The sequence below is a fragment of the Miniopterus schreibersii genome (assembly GCF_964146895.1).
Source record: "Miniopterus schreibersii genome assembly, chromosome: 10".
NCBI classification, from domain to species: domain Eukaryota; kingdom Metazoa; phylum Chordata; class Mammalia; order Chiroptera; family Miniopteridae; genus Miniopterus; species Miniopterus schreibersii.
The window spans coordinates 64,379,054-64,403,982 of record NC_138110.1 but is presented as its reverse complement, the minus strand read 5'-3'; the positions used below and the strand labels follow the sequence as shown (position 1 = coordinate 64,403,982).

The window sequence follows — 24,929 nt, the reverse complement described above, 5'->3', positions numbered from 1 at the left end:
AAATCCACCTGCATGAACAAGAAGACCAGAAAGCTTGTCTGACTCAGTTTAAGCTATAGATAAGGAGAGGAAAAGGCTCCCCTTGGGAATTTGAAACCACAGACAGGCTTCATATGGATTTGAGGTCTAAATTTACTTACTCTATCTTATGATTCAGGACCACCGTCCCCCATAGGAAATTAACAAAACTGGCTCATGTCAGTGATGCCCCCAGACATCTCTAGCAGAATCAAAATGAAATCACTGTGAAAACGCAAACCTTCAAAATAAAATGCACAGGATTCAGAAAACAGAACAGTCTTATAAAGACTGTAAATAAGTATGTTTAACAATGATTAAAGATAAAAACATCAAAACCATAAGGAGGGTGTCCAGCTGGAGTGGCTCAGTTGTGTGTCATTCCATGCATCATAAGGTTGCTGGTTTGATTCCCATCAAGGGCACATACCTGGGTTGCAGGTTTGATTCCCATGCAGGAGACAACCCATCGATGTGTCTCTCACACTGATGTTTCTCTCTCTCTCTGCCCCTCCCTCCCTCCCTTCCATTGTCTCTAAAAATCAATGGAAAAAATATCCTCGGGTGAGCATTAAGAAAACAAAACGAAGTCTATTTACTGATGTTATATACCATATTAATAAAGGGGGAAAAACGCACAGTCATTTCAGTGCAGAAAAAGCATTTAACAAAATCAAACACCCTTTTGTGACAAAGACACTCAACAATGCCATAGTGGCCAACAATGCTGTCTACTATGCCTTTTTTCTGTTCATCATCTCACAAATCCACAAATTCACCCACTTTTCCCTCCTTTCCACAGATTCGCCATGCACTGCAGATGTCACTTTCTGGAGTGACCATGTACAGATTGGCAAATTTCCTCTTCCTAGATATATTATATTGTTGATTCATTAACAATGAACTCATGGCCAACAGCACTGTAACTTATGACTGAACAAAGTTTATTCAACACGTTTTTTTCCATAAGGCATACATCACAGCCTTCCTGAGCTAAGGAATACTAGACAACACATTAGCCCTACACTTGGGTTTTAAACAATGAAATCACCAATAAAAAGCACACCAAAAAAAAACCCCAAAAAATATGGCACCAAATAGACCGCAAAAAGGATTCTTGTTTACAATGTGAGAGCTGAAACAAGAAGGCAGAGCATTACCTTGTACAACCTCGGCTAGGAATATATGTGTTAAACCACACAAAATTGTTGCCTCTCTGCACATGTACATGAATGACCATGAAAGCAGATTTGGGGGTTACAAAGTTCAGCAAGTAGGTAAATAGGCAAATAATGATGGTCCACTGTATTTCCTTCCTTTCTGAATAATTCACCCTAAAAACCATTAGGTGGTGCTGAGCAAGGCTGGCATCCACATGGTGTCATAAGTAAACAAAGACTGGGTACATTAGAGGGGCTTGATCAATTAATACATTAAGAATAAGAAAAACCAAGTTTCTCTGTCAGAGAGGAATTACAAATATAAAAGGGAGAAAATAAAATGAACTCTGAGGTATTGTACTAGAATCAGAGGTACCAGTGGGAACTCACAGCATTTTAAAGAAAGAGAGAGAAAAATATAGATATGGGTGCATTTGTAAGTACTATATAAATATATATGTTTGTGTATGTATATACATGTGAATATTCCCTGGCATTGACAGTGCCTAAGAGCAGTGATGACCCAGTAGAACAATCATACCTAGCATCCAGACTTGGTTTCTAAATACATTCTCCAATAAAAAGAACCAGGGCTCCTTGGTGAAATGACTGATTTCAGGGCTGGGGCAAGACAGGAAGAGACTGAAACATCTTATTGTACCAGAAAGTAAGGAAGGGACATGACTAAAGTATAATAGGATATGCCAAAAGGATACTGAAGCCAGCTTATTGGCGAAATCTGAGCAAACTGAGCATCAAATAACAAATTATATTAATAGATAATTACTCACTGAATAAAATGGGAATCCATATGTCCACATTAATATAATAGAATAAACAAGGAGAGAAAAAATCTTTTCTTTACAATGGTATGTCAAGTGATGAATGTGGAAGAAATGATGAAATCAGAAAAATCATCATTTGGCAATCATCGTAGTAATAATCCAGCCAAGAAATATCAATGATGCTAAAACTAGTGGGTCAAAGTTTGACAAGAAATATTTACATGGTCACAAAGTACCACTTTCTCACAAAATACCTATTGACTATAAATGGAAAAATAGATAAATTTACAGTAGAGAGAACTGGCAGACACTATCTTAATCAAGTGATCAAAATTAACACACAGAAATGCGACACACAGAAATAGAATACCTCTGACAGGACAGAAGGACACAATACAATTTATGTGGTATTCCTGACAAAATGCAAATTCTGAATCTACCCATGAAGAAACATCAAGCCCAAACTGAGGAACAGTCCTCAAAATAATTAGTCTATACTCTTCAAAAGTATCAAGATGACCAAGTCAAAGACAGACATGACAGCTTAGTGCAATGTACGATTCTGAACTGGATCCGTCTGTTATGGAGGATATAACTGGGACAACTGGTAAAACTTGAATGGGATCTGAGGATTAGCTGGTACTACTGTATTATACTGTAAGTTCCTGATTTTAATGGGTGTATTGTGGTTACATAGGAGAATGTCCCTGTTTGTAGGAAATATACACTGAAGTATTCATGGCTGATGGGCATCAAGTGAGCAACTTACCCTCAAATGGTTCAGGGAGGGGAAAAGCTCTTTGTACTATTATTGCGACTTATCTATAAATTTAGAATTATTTCAAAATAAAGGACAAATGCAAATAACAAAAAAGCACACACCAATGTCTCAGTATAATAAATACCTAATTCTTCCTTGGTAAAACTTATGGATAAAAAGTACCCCATTACCACTACTTACTTATACTAGATTTTTATAATAATGTATCAAATTTTCACACATCCCAATAGAAATTTCTGTGATGCTGAAAATGTTCTACATACACGCTGCTCAATACAACAGCACATGTGGCTGATGACTATCATATTGGACAGTGCAAGTCTAGAAAATAGTAAAAGCCATAAAAGATTAAAGAGCATTTTCATAAAAAAATGTTTTAATACTAATTACATTTCAAAACAAGTTACATTACTTTACTTTTTCTATACTTGTTGATAGATTAATGGCCCCATTTATTTTTCAAAACTCGTATCTTCTAATTTCTTAAGTCTGAATATCTATTAGAAGCAACGCCTATCTATCTTTAGTTTGAAAGCAGTTTTTGTTTTTCTTTAAACTGACTTCCCTTTTGGTATACCATTCCTATTGATTCATACCCATGTCTTCTCTACTTTTTGAAGTATGCCTTCCTAAGATCTAGGGACATGTACATGTCTACCCAATATCCCCACCTCTGGCTCTCACAAAGTTAGATCACAAAGTCACTTTCACCCCAAATTCTTATAATTTACATTACACTTTTATTCATCTTCCCTCAGTCATAGCTGCTACACTGTATAACTGGTGTTACAGGTTTATTTCCTGCCATGCTCAAGATAAGGTTCCTTCTGATCAGGTCAGTTTATTTTAGAACAAGTATATTATTCCTTGTCCACATGAAATATACTTAATTATCACTTACCCAATCATTCGAGTATTTTAAACGAAGATCTAAAAGCCAAAGTCTAGTTTAATGACATCATCTACATAGACTATAGAAAAAGAAAAACAGCATGTTTCATGAGCATCAAATTCTACAACTCCTGATTTGAAAAGAAATGCAAAGTAGAATTCTCATCCCTTATGATTCACCTTGGTAACTTAATGCCTTGAGTGAATGCAATAGCAGTCACTCACCTTCCAGGTTCTGTTTTTGTTCATGACTGACTTAATTCAGAGCTAGAAAAAAAAAATACACTCATGAAGTTAAAACCTATGCCAAACATCTTTAGAAACATTTAACAAATCTAGAAAAATCTAGAATCCTAACAAAGGTAAAACTATTTTATTTATTTATTTTTAATATCTTTATTGATTCCAGAGAGAGGAAAGGAGAGGGAGAGAGAGAGATAGGAACATCAATGATGAGAGAGTCATTGATCGAGTCCACAACCCGGGCATGTGCCCTGACCGGGAATCGAACCCTGATCGCCTGGATCCTAGGTTGATGCTCAGCCGCTGAGCCACGCCCGGCCGGCAAGGTAAAACTATTTTAAACAAAAGTTGATTTAGAAAAATCCCTCCACACTTTTGCTTCTATTGATAGTTACTGAAAACAACAAAAATAAAATCAAAAAGCAATTTCAAATTACTAACATCATTATCATTTATAAAAGAGGTCGGGAACATCCAGCCCAGTCTGGCCCTGCCAACGCAACCAAAGGCGGGACTCGAAATTCAATAAATCTAGGAGCTTTTTCCATAGCTTTTATATATATATACACACATACATATATATATATGTGTGTATGTATATATATATATGTACGTATGTGTATATACACATATACATATATACACACACACATATAGAATTCAGAGAGAGGAAGGGAGAGGGAGAAAGATAGAAATATCAATGATAAGAGAATCGTCATTGATCGGCTGCCTCCTGTACGCCCCTGCCCGGGGATCAAGCCCACAACCTGGGCATGTGCCCTGACAAGGAATCAAACTGCAATCTCCTGGATCCTAGGTTAATGTTCAACTGCTGAGCCACGCCCAGCCGGGCTCTCATCAATGTTTCTCTCTCTCCCCCTCTCCCTATAAAATCAATAAAAACATATTTTTAAAAAATGAACAAATTACTAATTCAGTACAACCTAAAATGGTATCTGCTAAGATGTGTTATAACTGATGATGATGAAAATGTGTAGAGTAGAAAAGGGCTTATAGTATTTTTCCTCAGCAGGTACTCTGGAAAATATTTGATTTATCATGTGCTATTGAACCAACAATGCTGACGGTGAACTTCATTTGCTGTCATGGATTTAACCACTGTCATAAACCTGACTTGCCTGATCACACAGCAATTTCATGGCTTAGCAGCAGTGAAGTTTTAGTGTGATTTTTTTTTAAGCCCAGGGCTGAGACTGAAAATTTTCAAAACAATAAGACCTCTTTCAGCCACTATTATCAAACAATGAATAGTCCTGGGGATGTAGATTTTATAATATTTAATAAATTCAAAAAAAATTACAGGGCTGAACAACACTTACATGCAAATCTGAAACTGCAGTTATGTCATGTAGACAAAAACTAATATGTGAATCATGAGCAGTATTAGCCCTTTGCGGTCGTATTAAATTTGGACATGGGTGTTGTACTGGTCGGAATTAATTTCCACTGAAAGAGCAGTGATACATAACATGCAAGATTATGAAGGATAAACAAGAGAAATTATGAACTGATACATGAATTAATAGAGTTAAGATTCGTACAGTTCCTTGCTGTGGTGGCTGAGAGTAGACAAACGACCGCAAAGGGTTAAGATGCTTTATACACTCCCCATGCTGTCAAAAGTTCAAACAAGCCCGGCTAGTGTTGGTCAGTGGTTGAGCGTCGACCCATGCACCAAGAAGTCACAGTTCAATTCCAGGTCAGGGCACATGTCTGGGTTGTGGGCTTCATCCCCAGCAGAGGGCGTGCAGGAGGCAGCGGACTGATATTCTCTCCCATCGATGTTTCTCTCTCTTCCTTTCCCTTCCTCTTTCTCTCTAAAAACAAACAAACAAGTGAGATCTACATTCCCAAACAAATTTTCAGTGGATATACAGGGTGGGGCAAAAGTAGGTTTACAGCTGTGAGTACACAAAGTTTATTCTCATATTATTATTTATTAATTATTGTATTACTGTATTCTCCATATGAAAAACTGTAAACCTACTTTTGCCCCACTCTGTATTTCCTTAACTACAGTTCTGGAAGCACTTTTAGGACTTCAATGAAAGTACAAAGAAAATTTCTGTATTTTAAAATCTATTTAATAGTTCAATTATGGAGGTTCCACCTAACCTTCAGCTGAAAGTAATCTGCAACGTAATGATATGCTAAACAGCAAATATTAAAAGAAAAATCTAATATAATTCTATAACGTTTCCCAAGTTATTAATACGCTCAACTGAAATAATATGCTTGTGGGCTGATATTAATGTTTGGCCGTACATCTGTGTGAAGACGTTTTCAAAGATGAAATGTGTAAAACCTCATTACAGATCAGCATTAACAGATAAATATTTTAAACCAATTTTGACAGGAAACACTAATTCTGAACCCCAACTAAGGAAAATGTTTCATCCTAAAAAAAGAATTCCATTTTTCTCATTATTATACCTTTTATTACCAAAAGCTATACTTAACAGCAATTCATTATTTAGTATTAACAAACTATTAATTATTATATTTGAATTTCATCAATAAGAAATTTGTGGAAATTTGTTTTCTCTCGTTATAAAATACCTACTAATAGCCTCATTTTGCTTTCTGACCTGCGAAGCCTAAAATACTTAATTCTCTGGCTCTTTACAGAAAATGTTTGATGATCCCTCCTTTGTAGAAAGGTATTCTTTAACATAAGCACATAAAAGCATATCCTTTATTTCCTCCAGCAATTGGTAAAAAAAACTTTTACCCAATACAAATAGGACCTGGGCTAATAAATTACATGGAAAAAAATACAGTAAATCAGGTAATCAAAAATAAATATATGTAACTTAAATATTTGATTTTTTTACTTAAAACAAAATACATGTACATTCATCAACCAATATTGTGGTAGAAAGCCAAGACCTCGTTTTTGAGTATGGATCTGCTAAATAAAGTTTCACATGTTCGTTCTTGCATATATCATATCCATAGTACATATCTGTAATGTCATGTTTCAATTTCTTTAAAGTGGAGCAAGAACTCAGACAACTGTAAGACAACTGAGCATCAAACCATTAATATGATCCCCCCCAATCTTTCAAAGTATTCATACTCACAACTAATAAAACAGTAATTGGAGGAGGAAGACTTATCCAATTCTGTTTATCCAATTCTTTCAAAAATCTTCAACTTAACTTTCTTAAAAACAACTATTTTTGTACACATATTTCATTAGTTTATGTAATATTTAATTAGGTTACACATTTACAATAATAAGTATAACTAGCATAAGCAGGTTTGAAGCATAATGATACATCAAAGTAGAAAATTCAGCTAGTGATTGCAGAAGGCAAGGTATACACCAGAGAGTAGTCTACCAGCCAAGAGTTGATTCTTATTTTAAAAATCACTCAGTACATTCTAGAGAAAGAATGAAGAGTATGGTTTAATTCAGTAACTTGGTTAAGTATACTCTAAAATCTGGTGATTATTTAAGCATAGTCTAAATTAGCAATCTTCATGTATTTTTTCCCCATACAGCCCACTGCTGCAGGACCATGAATACTCCATACTTTTCTCCCTGATTTTTAAATGTTACTTACATCACATTCTAACTTCCCATACATATCCAGGTCTGTTTTGAACTTACTATCCTGCTCTAAATACTTGCTTGTCAATTCTAACATGAATGCCAAACTGTCTTAAATACCTTTAATTTTCTAATATATTTTACTATTTGGATAGTTAATATCACTTCTACTGCCCTCCCATTATTGTTCCTTTTCAAAAATTTTCAAAATTTTCTCAACTATAAATTTACTCTTGCCCGGCCGGGCATGGCTCAGCGGTTAAGTGTCGACCTAGGATCCAGGCGATAAGGGTTCAATTCCCGGTCAGGGCACATGCCTGGGTTGCGGGCTGCAGCCGATCAATGACTCTCATCATTGATGTTTCTATCTCTCTCCCTCTCCTTTCCTCTCTCTGAAATCAATAAAGATATATTTTAAAAAAACAAAAACAAAACTATAAATTTACTCTTCCAAATGAACTGCATGTGCAATTTGTCAAGCTCTCAAAAGGTGCTCCCCACTGGGCTTACAAAACAGTCTGCATTAAGTCTATAGAATAATCTGGGGAGCACTGACATCTATACAATATCTTTATAATATTTAAGTTTTTCACATTCAGGTACGTAGCATAAATATCTAATTTATTTATATCTTTTTAAAAATCCTTCAGTAAAGCTTTACAGTTTTCTTCATATTAGTCTTGCACATTTCTTATTAAGTTAATTTGTGCACTCTCCTATCTCCATATCATTTTTTTAAAATTTAAAATTCTGCTAGTGTAGCACTTAACACATGTATAAAGAATTAAGTTAAAAGAAAAAGAATTAAGCTCTGTAAGAACAGGCCATCCTCACGTCTTCACCCTCCTCCGCCCACACCCTCCAAAACCACCAGCAGCTTTCAAGGGAAGGGGATGTGTCTCACTCACCTTTGAAATCCTGGCACCTACCTAGCATGTAGCAATCAATCAATCAATCAATCACCAATCAATGAATCTTTCCCAAACTGACAAATATCTTGCTAAGTTACCTAAACCTAATACTGAATATTTAAAAGGGACAAAGGAACAGGTGGTTTATTCATTTGGGGCAGGTAAGTTATTCCTAAACCCTCCACCCTTGTTAACCTAAAAAAACAGTCCATGTCAAAAATACCTTCCCTCCTTAAAAGATCTTTCATGAGTTCAGTAAACCTTTGAATTTATTTTTCAGCCTTTAAAACATCATCAATAATTCTCTTCCTTATATATAAATGGATAGCCAACATTTGTTGAGTGTTCCCTATAAGTTAGGTGGGTTAAAGAATTTAGCTCTTTTACTCCTCATGAAATGGGTAGTATCCCCATGAAGTGGATATTACAGCCCCATGAAGTGGATATTATCCCCCATTTTGCAGATGAGGAAACTGAGGCACAGAAAGGTTAACTAAGTTCCCTAACATTACATCTCTAATAAGTTGCAGAGATGGAATTTGGACCAAGGCAGTCAGCTTCAGAATCCACAAAATATTTTAAAGAGCACATCATTTCATTTCACTAGTGAATAGACTTTAGTGAGTCAGCTGAAAACCTTCATTGTACTAAATAAAGCTTAGCATATCTACAACTCTTAACATTTTGAATTCATAAAGTTAAAAAAAAATCCTCAAATTATAATTAAATATATATATATTTTTAAATATATCTTTATTGATTTCAGAGAGAGGAAGGGAGAGGGAGGGAGAGAGAGAGAGACAGAAACATCAATGTGAGTCATTGATTGGCTGCCTCCTGCACGCCCCCAGCTGGGGATCGATCCCGAAACCCGTGTATATGCCCTGGCTGGGAATCAAACTGTGATCTCCTGGATCCTAGGTCGATGCTCAACCGCTGAGCCACGTCCGGCTGGGCTACAAATGTTTTAAAATACTCTTTAAAAGGGCTAAACATTAACAATTCTGTATTTTATAATCCTAATGTTTAAATTAGACATAAAAATCTTTAGTTAAATCACTGAAGTTTTGTTTAGCAACCTGTTAATATCTAACTGAATCACTTAAATCTGGGATTCCCACCCCCCTTCTGGGATGACCTGGAATCATTTGGCACCAATGTCATTTCCCAAAATGTAGTATTAAAGAATCTCATGTTTTTCAAAGAAAGGATCAGACCAGTGCTGGCCACTACCAAGAATGAGTTTACTGAGTTTACTGCCTGGTTTCCATGACTGCATCAATCTGAGACCAGCATAAGAGAGAAGACGTATCCTTGGGAACCAACTCTTTGCTTCCCTCAATTAAGAAAAGAAGTAGGGGGAAAAAGAGAGGAACTTCAGAGTGATTTAACTTGTGTTTAATATGCCTAATGCACATAATAACCATGGGCAAAAGTCCTGTCCCAATCAAACTTGTGAGAAAGTTACGTGGTGCCTAGTGGAAAACCCCAAATTGGTTTTACAGAAAGTATCTTATGATTTATACACTATATATATATATATATATATATAGAGAGAGAGAGAGAGAGAGAGAGAGAGAGAGAGAGAGAGAGGAGTGCGGCAAACGTGGTTTACAGTTGCGAGTACACGAAACACAGTTTATTCTTATATTATTACTTATATTACTTCTCATACAAACTGTAAACCTACTTTTGCCCCACTCTGTACTTTGGTTTCAATCTTTAAAAGACAATAACAAAAGAAGCTGTAGCAATAAGAACTTTATAAATATCTAATTAGTGACAATATTTAGTACCCCCTCAATATCCTTACTGTAAACTGCATGCTACCATCTAAATTCTCCACACATCCTGTGTACTCTAGAAGTGTCCTTTGTTTTAGGCGTTGCAAATTGTGAAATTTCAAAATGAAAGGTTTTTTCAAATTCTGGAGAGGATTGAATATACTTATGAAAATACCTATGCTTCATAAGTTACAGATCCATTAATCACAAAAACATTTCTAAGGTAAGAACTTCCTATAAAGTACAAATGAACTTTAAAGAAACATATTAAGTACAGCCTCCCAAGTTTTCTTAAAGCAGGATCCCCCTTCCCTGGAGTTATAAATATACTTCCTGTCATCAATAGCAATGGCTGGAGCAACCCTCTGTTCAAAAGAACTAAAAATACATTATTGTACATACCCTTTCTTCTGCTACCCACCCACCATTCCAAAAGGAACTGACAGAAGGAAATGCAGAGTTGTGTAAAGTTCAGCTGAGAGCAGTGCAGAGATTGTAATTTTTTTTTAAAGGCTACCTTTAAATTGAATGACATCTTGGGACATATTAATCAGCTAATACAGGGTCAGAGTAAATTTTTCAAGTTTTGGAAAAGCTATTCCAGGTTACAAGTTATATACAGCGGGTAGAGCAAAAAGGATACAGGGCCAGATTCTCAATGTCAGAGAAAGAAGGTACAAATTCAGAAAAGGGAAAGACTAGAAAAAACCCTGTGGTACTGGAATGGAATTAGAGGTATCAGAATGAAATTATGGCTTTCAATATTTATAGGCAGATACGGATGTTTATGTTTATATGCATATGTATATATGAAAATATTACAAACCCTCCAACCACAAACCCCATCATGTGTTTCACTTCCTGCCCAAGAGTGGATGTTCCCAGCACTATAGTAATAAAGGCTTTCACTGCTTTCCCTTCACTCCCTCTGCCTCCTGACTGACGGTGGTGCTGCTTCCCCGATGTGGCCTTGCATTGCACGGTATCCCTCCTGCTTCTGGGAAACTGAGTAATAAACATCCTTCAGTGGCACTGATCTCTTCATGTCATCACTCAATCATACTTATAAATTAAACCCTGTGTACATTTTAAATCAATATCCGACCTCTGACCTCTAATAGAGCCTATGAGCAATGACACCCCAGTAGCAAAGAACATACCTGGCTGTCCAGATGCTGTTTTCTAAATACATCCTCTAATAAAAGGAACCTGAGCTCCCTGATAAAATGGCTGATTCCAGGATCAAGGAAGTGAAAGTACAAGATGAGCATGGATAATCTTTTTGTACCAAAAAGTAAGAAAAGTAAGTGATCAAAGAATGATGGGAACCTGAAAAAAGGACACAGGAGCCAGCTTAGAAGGATTCTGGGACAATTTGAGCATCAAAATAAAGGAAAAATTAATAAAATAGGAATCCAGGAATCCATGCAGATATGTTTGAATGATTAAAAAAAAAAACACACAAGAAGAGGAAGCATTTCCCTACAATGAAATGCCATATGATAAATGCAGAAGGAATGATGAAATTTTAAAACTTCGCCATTTGGCAATCACTATAGTAATAACTGATTCAGGCACAAATCCTCAATGCATGCTAAAACAAGTAGGTAAAAATCTGATGAGAAATTTCTTTAGCCTCAAAGTATCATTCCAGCCCAGCTGGCAGTGGCTCAGTGGTTGAGCATCGACCCATGATACAGGAGATCGCAGTTCATCTCCTGGTAGGGCACATGCCCAGGTTGTGGGCTCGATCCCCAGCGGGGGGCATGCAGAAGGCAGCAATCAATGACTCTCTTATCATTGATGCTTCTCTCTCTCTCCTCTCCCTTCCTCTCTCTGAAATCAATAAAAGATATATTTAAAATAATAATAAACTAAAGATTAAAGTGACAAAGATAAGGCAATTATGGTAAAATGTTAACATTAACAATGTGCAATGTGGGTGAAGGATATACTAAGCCAAACAGCGAATAAATATTAACAATTTCCAAAAGACTGAAATCATACAGTCATATTCTTTAACCACAATGCAATTAATCCATAAACCCAGTACAAAAAGATAAATAGAAAAACCTCATGTTTGAAAATTAAAAGACAGGCTTACAAATAACCCATGGATTAAAGAAGCAAACACAGTGGAAATTAGAGAACAGTCTGAACTGTTACTGAAAAAAAATTCTAACCAAAATATTAGTAATCTGATGCCATCAACATATAAAATAAAAAGACAATGCAGTACACATCACGACTTAACTGTGTTTAATGTTAAAAACTAATTAATGAAAGGTTGTTGCCAGAAGGCAGAGGGAAAGAGAAATGAGAAGTTATTGTTTAAAGGGTACAGAGTTTCAGTTGGGGATGATGAAAAAGTTCTGGAGATGGATGGTAGAGGTGGTAGCACAACAATTAGTAAGTAAATGTACTCTGAACTGGACTCTTAAAAATAGGTAGCATGGTAAATTTTGTTATGTATATTTTACAATAAAAAAATTAGATAAAACAATGAGCTTAAAAGAAAAAACTAAAAACAGAATTTTATCATTAAACTGATTAATGTAACTCATATTGAAAATTTAAAGAAAAATCATATCTCAGTACAAGCAGAAAAATCATGGGATAAAATTCAACATACAGTCATAAAAACTCTTTGCAGCCCTGGCCAGTGTAGCTCAGATGGTTCAGTTGGTTGAGCGTCATCCTATGTATGGAAAAGGTCACTGGTTCGATTCCTAGTTGGGGTGTATGCAGGAGGCAACTGACTGATATTTCTCCCTCTCCCTCTCCCTCCCTCCCTCTCTCTCTCTCTCTCTCTCTCTCTAAGATCAATAAAAACATATTTATATATAAAAAACACACACAAAAACTTTGCAGACAAGGAATAAAAGGGAACTTCCTTAATCTGACAAATGGCACCTATAACCAAATTACTCTAAGAATCACAGGGTTCGATTCAACAGACTCCTGTCAGATCAGATAACAATTCATGGAATTTAAAATCTTGTACCCTTCTTTTAAAATTCTATTACAATTATTTAAAATGTAAAAGGCACAAAAAGAAATTACTCCTCTATGCCAATAAACACTGTTTTGATTTCAATAACAATGACCTCAGAAAAATGGTGGCGCTAAGCTACCATTAGAAAAAAAAATGGCTTGCCTGGCTGGGTGTGGCTCAGCAGTTGAACATAGGCCTAGGATCCAGAAGATGGCAGTTTGATTCCCGGTCAGGGCACATACCCGGGTAGTGGGCTCGATCCCCAGTAGGGGGCATGCAGGAGGCAGCTGATCAATGAGGACTCTCCCATCATTGATTTTTCTCTCTCTCCTTCTCCCTTCCTCTCTCTGAAATCAATAAAGATATATATATATATATATTTTAAAATGACTTACGATCAACAACTTTAAAATCAAAATCATCATTCTGGGTAGGAAGTTAATATCCAACAATTTCTTTAAATACAACTCTGTTTTTTACAGTTGCCTTCTCCAAAAGAATTGTCCTGTTGGACTCACCAGGAAATTATGCTGTTTGAAATTAGGTATTTCACAGGCAGATTACTGATAGCTTTCTATAGCTAAAATGAATACCTGGGTACTCAACTTTGACATTTTTCAGACTAATCCCATTCAAGTCACGCTCCCTTCAATTGTAGAGAAAGTTGGAGCCTGATTTATTTGTTTGTAAGCTGGAGCTCTTGAACTCTTTTCTGATAGCCATCTTGGTCCTGCCTGCAGTTGCTCTATGTAGAGATGGAGTCATCACCTACTCAAGGCAGTGTTGTCTTTAAACATCTTCATTGTTAAAGTTGGATGTGCCATTAATCAGCAACTGTACTCATTATTTCAAAGTTTCTTTTTCTAATTCAATGAAATCAAATCAAGAGAAATGATATATAGAAAACTGCCTTTCATTTGGGCATTTTTGGACTCTGCTTAAAATAAGTGAAGCTGTGAGATCTACAGCAAAATCACTACTACAGGTACAGATCCCTTTAAAAGGAAAACAAAATTCTTAACACACCTTCAATGCTAAGTTAAACTTTTTATTAATGAATAAAATTGCTACACCATATAGCTATAGAATCAAAACAAATTTACGAATTAAATATAAAATATTAAACTAAAGAAAGTCAAATTAACAATATTAATAGATAGCAATAGACTTAATGTTGAAATTAAATCACTGCTCACAATATAGATATGGTATTGACTACTACGCAGTTTGTTTTTAAGTTTGGCATGCCTAAACATAATATGCCACATGATACCAATTCTCTACCACTTTCCCATTCAAACAACTGCAAAAGTTGCTCTGTGTGCCCAACACTACTTGGCCTTCCACTGGTTCCATAAACTATTTACTTCCAAAAAAAGAAGTATATAACCAATGATCCTAAACATACACACAAACATGGGCACTGAAATTGTGTGGCAATACTCAGTTAAAAGGTGGGCAGTTATTCACATACTTTTATTTCAGATTACCAAAGTTTAAAAAACTATTAGAGTCTACTCAGAGAAACTTCTCTCCAAAATATATCCAAGGACCCATTTGAGATACTGCACTACAGTATGACTGTGGAGTTATTATTGAAAACATCCTCCATCATATCATATCACACGATATCCCTCTCAAGAGGAAAATGCCTCAAAACCTTAGGCAGGAAAGGCTGTTTTTCACTCCTGATAATGGCTTATATCTTGTAAGTCAAGTAAATCTCTTGAAACCACTTTGCTTTGGCTAATATGAGATCTCAAGATGTGTGTAGTCTTCTTTAAATAACTGCATAGGATCTAATGGACTGCACTCTCTGTACTAACATTCTCAGGCTGCCACTCTGCTACCATGAGACCCTTACTTTCCCTTCACTCTGACTTCTTTACATATATATTTACCTATTTAAATCTTATTTGTCCTTGCTGACTAGGTAATCAAGCACACATCATAAAAATCAAAGAATACAAAAGAAAATACACTGAATAGAAGGCATCCTTCCCACCAGCCATGTGATTCCCCACCCCAGATGTTGTTATTATTACCAGTTTCTTCCATGTCTTTCTAGAGAACTCCTAAACACACACTCTCTAAATACACACACACATTATGGTATTATCTGTATTGTAGCAAATCACTTCAAATTCTTCTTAGAATGAGCTATATTATAAGTACACTGGTCCTAATGTTTTAGAAATTATAGTATCTTAGAATTAAATTACTTTAGAGATAGAAAGATCTTAAACCATCAAATCCTTTATCACTTTACAGATGAAACTGTGACCCAGGGAGACTTGCCTAAAGTAACATGGCTAATTAGTATTACCAGAAATAGAGCTGAAGTCTAACTCCAAACTCCTTCTTTATCCAAGGTGTACTCAAATTTCTTTACATTTTCCATAATCACAAGGTGTTTTATGTATTTTTATTTATTTATCTTTTTAATCCTCACCCGAGAATATTTTTTCCCCATTGCATTTTGGGGGGAAGAGAGAGAAAGAGAGAGAGAAGCATCAATGTTCGAGAGACACATCAACTGGTTGCTTCCTATGTAGGGGATCAAGCCCACAACTGAAGTACGTGCCCTTGACCAGAATCAAACCCAACACCCTTCAGTCCTCAGACCAATGCTCTAACCACTGAGCAACTGGCTAGGGCATCAATAAAGCTCTTTTTTTAATTACAAGAAAAATGCTATCTCATAGCATGTTTCTTTCTAAGAAAAAAGCAGTTACTTTTTCATTCCCTGTTAAAATAACACCTTTACTTGAAGAGGCAGATTAAAGATATTAGTTTTTCAAATATTTGCTAGGTAGCCATTTATCACAGGAAAAGTTGTGGTTTTTTTAATAAAAGAAAAATGCGTAACATTAACAACTTTACCACAAGATAAGCAATGAATGATTACCTGCCTCAACAGTCCATGAAGAAGCAGTGAATTAATTTCATCTTTTTATTCAGCTGTTCTATCAGAGTTTACATTTAGGCAATTATTCCATATATAGCAATGTTATTAAGGCAGTCCTTCATCATTAAGAATTCTTCTCCAGTACAACTTTCCTTCAGTAGCTCACAAAATAACTGATTTTTCTTGGATTTAATTATTAAAGGAGAATCTAGACAATACATGCTAGAAGCTTCTATACTTTTAGAACTATATAGCAAAACTCCCACACTGCAAAATTTGTTCTAATATTGTTTGTTCAAATCTTCAGCAACATTTTCTATGCATCTCATAAGAGTATTTGCTGACAAAGGAATGCATTCTTTTCCATGTACTATATCAGGGTTTTTTTAAGTGAGTCTTTTTTTGGTGGAGGGAAGGGAGGACAGAGAGGAAGAACCTGCCAATGGTATGTGCCTTTTTGGTCTTTTATAAGAACAAAAAACCTCAAAATATATACTTTAATAATTAGGTTAGTAAAATTATATACATCTGACTGAATAGCCTATGACTTTAAATATCACTGGGGGAAAAATGAAGAGGTTCTCTTTATGTTCCAGATGCTTAGTTTTCAAATGTCCTGGTGCTAGTGATAGCCTAATATTCTATTATTTAATATTTCAAGGTTCTATATACTCTCAAAGCAAGGTTCCTATTAATGACAGAGGATGTAAATCCATGTTTTAAATAGGCTTCTTGATATTTCCGATATAGTAAGAGCTGATTTATTTAATCTGATTAATAGTTCACCAAGAGCTGAGAATAGGGAATGGACAAGGGTCAGTACTGCCATTGTTTGTGCTTGAATTATTAGCATTTTCTCCAATCACTGGTTTCTTTGCAGAAATCATTTTAAGCTACCTGTCCATTTTGTAAAGGTTTAATGAAAATTGCATAGTATACACTGTTATCAATATGCTGCAATAGACTGAAAGCAAATGTATAAATATGGCTCTGCACGCTCACAGCAGAGCTCCCTTCTCTTCCTTCAGTACATCCAAAGTTCTGTAGTTAACATGGTAACACTGATTGACCTGTAGACCCAACAAGATACCAGTGACAATCCCTAGGTTTAATGTTTTATCACTTTTTAGATAAAAATGATAAAAAGCAGCTCTAAAATTTTCTTCCAGCATCCTATCAACCTCATTTTGAAAACCACTGCTCTGGATTGCTGCCATAGTGAATTTTTACAACTGCAAATCAGATCAGTTAACTCTCCTCAAAATCCTTCAATGGCTCAGCTTTGCCTTCAGGATAAAATCCAAAATCCTTGCATGGTATATGGGGCCCTCAAGTCTGGCCCCCACCTCTCTCTAGTCCAGTGCTGCCCAACCCTGGCTACATATTGAGAATCACCTTGGGAGTTAAAAATACTATATATATATATATATATATATATATATATATATATATATATATATATATGCATGCCCTGGCCAGTGTGGCTCAGTTGATTGAGCATCATTCTGTGCACCAAAAGGTCCCAATAGATTCCCTGGTTAGGTGCAGGAAGCAGCAGACTGATGTTTCTTATATCGATGTTTCTCTCTCCCTTTCCCCCACTTCTTCTCTCTAAAGTCAATTAAAAAACCAGCATAGCCCTAGCTCGTTTGGCTCAGGGTTAAAGCACTGGCCTGAGGACTGAAGGGTCTCAGGTTCGATTCCAGTCAAGGGCACATACCTCAGTTGCAAGGCTCAATCCCCAGCCCCAGTCAGGGTGTGCTGGAGGCAACCAATCGATGTCTCTCTCTCACATCGTTGTTTCTCCCCCGCCCCCCACTCTCTCTGAAAAGCAACGGAAAAAATATCTTCAGGTGAGGAAATAAACAAATAAATAAATTTAAAAAAACACACAACAAAAAAACACACCAATATATCCTTGGGTGAAGATTAAGAAAAAAAAAATACCTGGGGGTGGGGTATTTGCATCACTGATTTTGTAAGTTCCCCAGGTAAATCTAAAGTACAGCCAGGGCAGAGAACTATCCCCTTCTACTCACCTTGGTCAGTCAGTTTCTGGTGCTCACCAAGCTCTCAATTAGGCCTTGCTACTCCAAGTGGGATCCACCTACCAGTAGCATCTGCCTCACCTGGGAGCTGTTTAGTCATGCAGAATCCAAAGTCCCACCCGAGACCTACTGAATCAGGACTTGGCATTTTAACAAGATCCCCAGATGGTTTATGTGAACATTCAAATTAGAGAAGCAATGCCCTAAGATACCAAAAACCCTTCCCAGCCTTTGTAAGTGATGTTCAATTGCAAATGTTCAACACTGAACTTCCCTGGCACTCACAAGGTTTACCATTCCCCTTTGATCATATCTGTAATTACCATAAAGTGATTAATGCCTGTTACTGTATTAGCCCTATAGGGACAGGTATCACATCCATGATACTCTGGGGTATTCCCAACTCCTGGCACAATGTCTGCTATTTTCAATCAAACAGCATCTAGTCTTTTGTTTCATACCAATATGCTCTTATCCTAAATTTCCACAATATTTCTGTCCCATCAACAATGCCTTTCTTCAAAAATAATTTGGTCTTAGCTACATAACTCTTGGATATGATATCGCACTTTCAAAATTTAAAGAGCTACTAGTCTCTTTTTCTAAAGAAATGTAAGTTAAACATAATTCAAAGTACCAATACATTTCTTTTAAATTGATAAAATCAAATATTAGCTTTTATTTGTAATAGCACTGGCTGGATTGTCAGGACACATAAATTGCTGATGGTGTTGTAAATTAGTTCAACCTTCCTAGGTAGCAATTCGGTATTGAAGCCATATCCTGAAGTCAGCAAACCCACTTTGGTGGTAAGAGTCCAAGAAAATAATCAAAAAGAAATATTTGAACAATGGTGCTCAGAAGTACCATTTTTAACAGTAAAAAGGAGAAAAATAAAAATAAAAAGAGTGCACAAACTATGGTTATCAATGCATAGGATACTATTAAGTAAATATAAAATAGTTGATGCTATGCAAGAATACAAAAATATTCTGTATGTACTGATTACAACTATTAAAAAAATCTACGCCAGTATACTGACACAGATGGATATGAATTTAGAGTAAAGTTTAACATTTAATGGATTCTTTTTTCTATAGAGAATATATTAAAGCAGATTTTAATGTTGGGTTACTATAGGTTTGCTGGTCAGGTTTGTTTGTTTGTTTTTATCCCCACCCAAGGATATTTTTTTCCATTGCTTTTCAGAGAGAGAGGGAGGGAGGGAGAAGCATCCATGAGAGAGAGAGACACATAGGTTGGTTGCCTCCCCTACCCGCCCCAACCAGGGCTGGGGATCAATCGAACCTGCAACTGAGGTATGTGCCCTTGGCCGCAATCGAACCTAGAACCCTTCAGTCCGCAGGCCTATGCTCTAATCAAAGCCAAACCGGCTAGGGCTACTGGTCAGTTTTTACTAAGTTAGCGTTAAAGCTATTTTTGTTGTACTTAGACTCACTAAAAAAACACAAAACATTTCTTCAGCTTTGGCATTTTAGAACATTTATTAGTTACTGAACTAGAAGTAAAAGACAAGATTTTATATTTGGCCAGCTTCCTGCTTATACCTCAAACTTCACCTGTATTTCATTTTTTCCATACGAAGGTGGAGAAAAACAATGCAACAATGATTACAAATCGACTCTGAGCACCTCCAATGAAAGGTGTTGGGCAAATACAAATATCAGAGCTGCTTAAAAAACAACTACCACCCACACTTAAGTCTTGCACAAGCCACTTTATCTTTCTGAGCCTCAATGTTTCCCCCCTGTAAATTGAGAGAAATACCTTAGAATCAAGGGGGGCAGGACACACATTCTGACAAAGACCCATTCACATTTTGGGGAGAGAAGATAAGTTACTATAACCCCTTCGAAAGGGTGGTGACTTGGCCACATGTCTAAAAATTTTTAATGCACATGTATCTCCCTGGCCAGTGTGGCTCAGTTGTTTGGCATCCCCCCGTGCAAAGAAAGGTTGCTGGCTGATTCCTGGTAGGGGCACCTGTGGGCTCGATCCCCAGTGAGGGCATGCGGGAGGCAGCCGATCCATGTGCTGCTCTCCCATCGATGTTTCTCTCACTCTCTAAAAAAGTCAATAAAAAATTTTTTTAAAGGCACATGTATCCTTTGAGACAGTAATTCCACTTTTAGAAATTTATTGTTCAGATTTTATACGTGAGTACATAAAGTATGTACAAGGGCATTCATCATAACGCTGTAACAGAAAAAATGGAAACAATTTACATGTTGTTTAACCCAAAGATTAGTTACAAATTATGGTGTGTACAATGAAATAAGGAAAAAGAATGTCAATTAAAAAAATGAATGGCTCTATATGTACAAATATGGCATGACTTCCTAATTATGTTAAGTAAAAAAGAGCAAGGTGTGACTGGTATGTACCATAGGGGAAGGACTATGGATAGACATATGTTTATAAAGGAACAGTGTCTATTTAAGGGCACAGAAACTGTAAACTTCAGTTATCTTTGGGGGGGTCAGGGTAGGAAGGGAGACTTATTTTTCTCTATATGCCCTCTTATACTGCTGGGATTTTTTCTCAGATGTATTTACTATCTTTTCTCAAAACTGAGCAGGATTCTCTATAGGCTGCCCTCTGAATCTAAAATGCTGTGATTCTTTCTGCCTCTGTGGAGCCTGGCCACCGCCTCTCAAATTGCAGGAGTAACAGCATCTGGCCCCACACTACCCTGAATGACCTTTCCAAAATCCAGTCAGCCCAAGTCCCTGACCTCCTTTAAAATCCTCCAGTGGCTTTCTTCTGGCCAAACTTTAACACAGCACATACAGCCCTCAAGCTCACCCTAATCTCACCTCCCACCCTTCTTTCCTCTATCCAGTCCAACTAGGTTTAACTTCTCCAGGCTCCCCAAGAACAGTGGGTTCCTTCCACCTCCAAGCCCACTTGTGCTGCTCCCTCTTTCCTGTGTCCTGTCCACAAACTCCTATGCACCCTTTATGAACCAAAGGCCCCCTCCCAGTAAAGCTTTCTTGAACTACCTAGGGAGGGAATACTTTCTACACAGCCTGGCAGATGCTCTGGAACTAGACTGCTAAGATTCAAATCCTGCCTATTCCTTCATCTGCCCACTGTATGGCCTCAGTTTCCACCCTTGTCAAGTAGGAATAAGCCTCTACATGACTGTTGAAAGCATTAAATAATTCATGGAAATTTATTACATAGCTTGTCACAAGGCAAATAAAAGTTATTATTATTACACCTTCATATCACCTGTGATATATTTGTATCCATCTGTCCTGCATTAGACTGTGAGCTCCTCAAAGGTAAAGATTGGACCTCCTCACTTTTAATTTGTATCCCAAGCACTTCCCCTAACAAACAGAAAGAACATGAATGTACTTGTCTGAGGATTGGCTTTTCTGGTTCTGAATTTCACCCAGATGGTAAATAAATGGCTAAAAGGTGTCCAGTAAACAGCCTCTGGGATCCCATTATGCCTTAGAGTGCACATATCAGTCAGACCACTAGAGGAAGGCAGAGGTGAAAAGACACCCTGGGCTTTTGGCCTTTGGGAGACAGTCAAGCAGACTGGATGCCAGTGGGATATGAGGCCTGACAGTTCTTGCCTGATGACTACTAATGGCGGGGCTGGCTGGGGTGGAAATGGGGAATCAGAGATACCAAAAGCCATAGGCATGCACTCCAAGAAAGCCCTCAAGAAACAGGAAAGATTCTTTTGGGAAGTGAGTACCTGGAAGTAAAAAGAGCAAAGATATAGGGAGAAGAGACAGAATAGAACCCACAAGCCAATCAGGAGCAAGAATCCTCTCAGCATGAGAGATGAAAAGGTACACAAGACACAGCTCCTTCCGTCAAGAGGCTTCTCTAGTGAAAAGGGCTGCAAAGGAAAAGACAGAGCTGGCCAGATAAAAGTGGGGAGGAAAAAGGATCACAGAAGCATAGGCATCCAAACTCGGGCTGAGGCAAGCGAGCAGCTCCGAACAGCTAGGGAGGGGGGTACGGAGAACCAAAGAATTCAACTAAAACTAAGAGAGTAAGTTAAGGCAAGACTGTCAAGGCCTTGTATGACTTGATAAGACATTTTAGGCTTCACTCAACCCATGGGAAAAGGACACTGAGGGAATTTTTAAGTAAACAGATGACAGCATCAGCTCTGTGCTTTTTGAAGGAGTGGCCAGGCGGGGAGATGTTCGCCCATCTTCCCTGTCATTCCTTCCCCCGCCCACCATCTTCTAGTTCTAGGGCCGCCTTCACAGCAAGCAGGTGGCTGATGAGATCTCGGGAAATGCGACCGGTTCTAGAGCAGGACTCCCTCCCTGGGCAAAGGTTCCTGGAGGCATTCACCCCGTCTAGGGAGGTTCTGAACATTCTTTTCCTGTCTTACAAACAACATGACCTCAAAAAAACAACCAAAAAAAAAAACACCAAAAAAAACCCAACCCTTCAACATTGGGCTCAGCTCTGCCATTATTATTTTTATCTTCAGGAAATACAACTAGGAACTAATTTTTCAAAAACCGATATTCTTTATTTTATTTCCCAAAAGTAGAAAGGGAGGGGTATCTGAATTCCCGACTGGCTCGCTCTGAGGTCTGGGCAGCTCTAAGCCCCATTTCCTTTCTTAAGCGGCCTCAACAGTTGGGAGTGGGCGGAAAAAAGAGGGGCCTGCGACAGGGGTCTGGGGGCTTCACGGGAAAGAAAAGTTGGTCTCTGCAAGAGCAAATTTTCTCAGGCCAGGAGTTTCCCTTTCTCTTCCCATTAAATGGACCTGAGCAAATTGTTCCCACTGTTCCAAGTTTCTTCATTGAGAACGAGTTCGGGCAGCCCGGGCCTGCCCCCAGGAGGACGCGCGCGAAGTTCCCGGGCAGTCGTCAGGGGTCAGCGACCATCCCGCACGTTTCCGGGGACCGCCCCCGCCCCCGCCCCCGGACGGCGCGAGGGTGTGCGAGCCGACGGGATTCTAGACGCCGGAAGGCTTCCACCGGGAAAAAAGGGATTGGGGCTCCTGCCAGGTACCCCTCCCGCCCACGCCCAGAGCCCCCCACCCCTACCCCGCCACTTCCAAAGCCCCCGCGGCGGCGGCGGCCGCGAACACTCACGGAGTCCGGCGCTGGGCGGGACCGCTGGGGACGAGGACGGCGGCTCCGCCTCGGCTGCGCGGCGGCGTCTCGGCCCGCCACACGCCTTCAGGGCCGCCGCCCGGCCCGCGGCTTGGAGCCCCGCGGCGGCGGCGGCGGCCTCGCCTCCATGGCGAGGGGAAGTGGCTGAAAGGCGACAAGAGAGGGCGACGGGGACGGCTGCAGCGGCCCGGGGTCCGAGCTGGTTCGCGCGCGCGCGCCTCTGTCAGCACCACACTCGCCGCAGCCTAGCTCCTGAGCCGGCCTTGGCTGTAAGGTGCCTCCTTATTGGCCGTTCAGAGCCGAGCGCTGATTGGCCCACACTAAAAGGGCGTCTCCCGGCCCTCCGGGGCCCCGCCTCTGCGCGCCTCCGAGTGCTTGCTCACTGCAACCCGCGCAGAGCTGGGTCCCACGGTCTCACCGTCTCGCGCGCTGCCCCATCGCAGCGATATGCGCCCCATTGAAGCCCTGTCCTCCGGGAAACAGGACTCCTGGAGCTCCGGCCACGCGTGCACCCACGCCTTTCGCCTCTCTACAGTCCCAGCCCCTTAGACGTGGGCCTTCCTCCCAGTTTTCAGATGCGAAAACTGCGGCCAAATACAAGTTACACCGTCTAGCGACAAAGGCGGTCTGGAATTCAAGTGCTGTCTTCTCACTCCTCTCTCCAAACGTGTTCCATTCGGATTCCCCCACCCCTAATTGCTGCAAGGTATTTAAAGGAAAAAGACTCTCACGGGGAAGAAAGAAGAACCTGCAAAGCCCCTCGAACGGGTCTGGCACCGTGGGTGTCGTCTTACATCGAGTCAGCCCACGCCGTCCCCACCCGAGCCCCAGGGAAATCTTCGCTTTCCAGATGCACGCACCGGGGCCTGGCTCGCCGCGGAGCCGGGAAGAAACACAACACATGGTGCTCTGTGGCAGGGGTGTTGTTTGGATAGGCCTGGCGGGGGCGGGGAGGGGAGGTTCAAAGCGCTGGGAGGACCAGGAGACGCGCTCCCCCTTGGGGCCCGGGACCGGGTAGGAGGTGCGTAACTCCTCGCCAGTGCTCCCGGCCCTATGTGTGGCGCCCCAAAGCCAGCCGTCCATTTGCCCAGCAGGAACGGTTTCCCAGGCTGCAGGACTTGGGTACCCGCTGCTGAAGGCCGATTGGAGCCCAGGTGGGTGGCTGGTGACACACTCTCTTGGTTGTGACCCCCATGCAGCGTCCCTCGGACACACCGGGATCCGCACTGGGAGAGTGGGCGTCTGTAGGGTGGAGATAGATTGCACAGCAGTGTGCAAACAGAGCTTGGCAGTGACACTTCACCCGACCTGGAGTTTGCACTACCTGGGGTGGGTTGCAGCGAGCCCTTCCTCCTGGCCCGCAGCCCCTGAACCCCTCCCCTCCCACCATCTATTGGGCAGAGTCGCAGGATTGACCCGCGCACCCCAGGGGTAGGGTCTGTAGTCAGCGTCAGTTCTTCCTGGCGGGCCGGGTTAGGTGGGGACACTTTGGTGGAGAAGGCGGCCACATCAGCTGCCATTTTCACTTGGTTTGTGCCCCTTCCACGTCCAGTCCCCACCACCGCATGCAGTTGGGGCTCCAACTTAAAACCGTGCACACCCCGCCCCCGTATTTGTTGGATAAGTGAGTGCATGCCGACCAGAGTTGGAGCCTGCGAGTACTGGGTGCAGTGGGCCTCTTTCAGGCCATCCCCTCGCCAGC

At 39.5% G+C, this 24,929-nt stretch overlaps 1 protein-coding gene across 2 annotated transcripts in view; it reads right to left on the bottom strand.

Moving 5' to 3' along the window:
- The window catches only part of PTPRA (protein tyrosine phosphatase receptor type A), a 110,293-nt gene extending 86,803 nt beyond the window's left edge, over positions 1-23,490 (bottom strand). For both annotated transcript variants that reach the window (XM_081150281.1, XM_081150282.1), the window contains exon 1: positions 23,207-23,490. The gene's annotated coding sequence lies outside the window, so the exon portion shown is untranslated. The remainder of the gene's footprint in view (positions 1-23,206) is intronic.
- Between the last annotated feature and the right edge of the window lie 1,439 nt (positions 23,491-24,929).